Source organism: Echinops telfairi, unplaced genomic scaffold, assembly GCF_000313985.2.
Source record: "Echinops telfairi isolate 266 unplaced genomic scaffold, ASM31398v2 ScPeMD7_7475;HRSCAF=8513, whole genome shotgun sequence".
Taxonomy (NCBI): Eukaryota; Metazoa; Chordata; class Mammalia; order Afrosoricida; family Tenrecidae; genus Echinops; species Echinops telfairi.
In genome coordinates this window covers 7,908,151-7,911,003 of record NW_022111379.1, presented here as the reverse complement: position 1 = coordinate 7,911,003, position 2,853 = coordinate 7,908,151, and positions in this window count along the sequence as shown.

Genomic DNA, 2,853 nt, shown 5'->3' with positions numbered 1-2,853 from the left:
CAGTTAAAACATTGTCAGTTGTTCCCCCCCCTCTGATACATGTTGGGCCTGATATTTTTTTAAAATTTGTGTGTGTGTGTGTGTGTGTGTGTGTGTGTTTTGTTTTGTTTTCTCTCTCTGATATTGGAGTTTATCTCTGATGAATTTGTCACTGCAGGTAGCCCTCTTGGGTTTTTTTAGTAGATGAAACCCAGCACTGATGAACCTATAGCAACAGCAAGTAGAATAACGGTTCCCAGGGAGGGGGTGACACACTGGGGGAGGGAGGTAAAGGGGTGCTGATATCAAGGAGTTCAAGACGGAAGAAAATGATTTGAAACTGATTGTGGTAGCAATTGTACAATACTGCCCGATGTGATTGAACTATGGAATGATGTGATACCTGTATTACCACCACCCCCCCCAATAAAATGGTTTTAGAAAAAATGCTGCTAAGTTGTTCACAGAGACATTGTTGCCTTGGGGGGGGCGTGTTCTGCTGTGTAAATGGTCAACAACAGACGTGCTATTTTTTAACTTGGGCTTTGATCTTGTAGGGTTTATTCAAAATTTCATTTCCTATCAGATTTTATAAAAGAATGTCTACGCACCCAAATTAAACAACCATTTAATGGCTTGCAGAGGATTTGGGGTCTGGTGCTCAGCACAAGCCGGCGCACACTGCAACGTTAACCCCTCCTAAACCAGTGAGAGCACCATTCAGGCCCCAGAGAAATGCTGCTCCTCACCTCTGACCCCAAGTCCTCATAACAAAAGGCAACCATGTCTGAAGGAAACAAAAGCCTCGGGGTTGGGCTTCTGCAACAGGGAAGACAGACCAGGCTTTCTTCAGAGCATGAGAGGATTGGAGTGGCGGAAGCACTTAGGTGGGGGGTGGGGGTGTGGAGAAGAGAGACAAATTAATTAACTTGTCAAATCCTTTCTCTCAGAGAGCACGAATGGGTTCTTGTGCAGTGAGGTAGCATTTCCCAGTAGGGGCCACACGTCCATTTCCCTGCTTCCCTTTGTGTCCCTATTTGTGGTTCAGAAGGTACTCACAAATTAGCGCCGGGTTGACAGTTGCACATAGTGACGGAGGAGCATTTTGCAATAGAAAGCACTCTGTCTTACCTTTCCATCTGTCGAGAGGTGAGCCTGGATGTAACATGTGTGGACTGTGAGGTCAGCCCTTCCCACTCCTGTGTGAATCTCGTTTTCGCTAGAGGAGTTGGTGGGCATACCTTTACACATAAAAGGTAGAAATGAATGTGGTGACATTAAAAACATTTTGGAGAACATTCCCCCATTATAAGTGTTTCCCTGAAAAGACTCCATTAAGATTGTTAAACAGACTAGGTGAAATTCACACCTCATTTCCAAATTAAAACCTCATTTGAAGAGTTGGATAGCAATTTCAGTTGTGACAGGAATGCTCCCCAAATTTAAACTAATTTTTAAAAATTATCTAAGTTTGACAGTGACTCAAGGAAGTTTGACTTGTCTGACATCATTATCAACAGGAGATAAATTGTGTGAAAATCTTGATTATAACAATGTAATTAAGTGATTTTGTAATAAGGAAGGGGAGAAAAAAATTAATGAGAAGATAGACATCATAATGTATGAATTATCAGTCTTTATTTGGTTAGCTATCTAAGCCTCACCAGTTCATCAGCAGACTATCTGAATGTAGGCAAAAATAATTATATTCTATTATCTCTGGCCATCACGTTACTTTTTTTTTTTTTTTGCTTTTATGTGAGTATAGTTTCAAAGCAGGAGACTGGGATACTTTTTATCTAATTGTTTATTGGCTTGGTTTATCATTTTATTTTTTTAACTATTCTATTGAGGGCTCTTACAGCTCTTGTAACAATCCACACATCAATTGTATCAAGCACATTTGTGCATAGGTTGGCATCATCATTTTCTAGACATTTACTTTCTATTGAGCCCTGATGTCAGCTCCTCTTGGTTTATCATTTTAAATACTTAGACATTTGCTATGATGGCCCCCACTTGGTATGAGAGGTCAGCTTGTCCACCAACTGACCTGCGGCAAGGGGGTGCCTTCCACATTTTAATTCACTTACAAAAGCTTCAGGTGGATGGAGACACGATTGGAATACGAACCTCAGAGACACAGTTCTCACTAATATTCTTTCCAATGGGCTCCATTTATCAAGGTAATAAAAACAGTTGCTTGGGTTTGGCCTAAGAAAGACACTCACTGACCTACAGCGCCGCCTTGGTTGTTGTCCCCTTTTTGATCCTAGGAACCTGGTGACAGAACATTTAAATGCTTCCCTTCCATGAGGCAGGTGCACAGCTCTCTGTTCCTCCTCCTCGGGGAGGAGGGGATTTTCACACTTATCATAGACATCAACATTTCTGGTTTGGTTTTCAAATTCATCTTGCAATTTTGAAATTAGGAGGTGTCTGAATGTTGTGCGTTGCTTCTGTCCTGGTTGACCCTCTGCTGGGCCATCAAAGTTTGGTGCATCTTCTGGCAATCGCAGACATAGCTGAGCATATAATGAGCTATACTTTGGCTCTTCTAGGGCTTTGTCCACAATCAGCAGTCAGATGCTAGGATATTTTCACACCACTGGTGAGTTTTGGTGGAGGTGGCGGTGGTGACGATGGTCCATTTCTGATGCGTTTTGCTCAGAGGAACTCGATTGAGGAAGCGAGGTCCAGTCACAAACAGCAAGCCACTGCCCGGCTGCTTCTGGAGAACCACTCTCTTGCCTCGGTGGCATTGCATGAGGGTGGTCAGGAGGGTCCCTGGGGGGACGCTGGAGGGCAGTCTCCTCCCGTGTGGCTGAGGGCTTTTGGCCGGGCTCCCTTCTTCCGTAGGGTACCACCATGCTC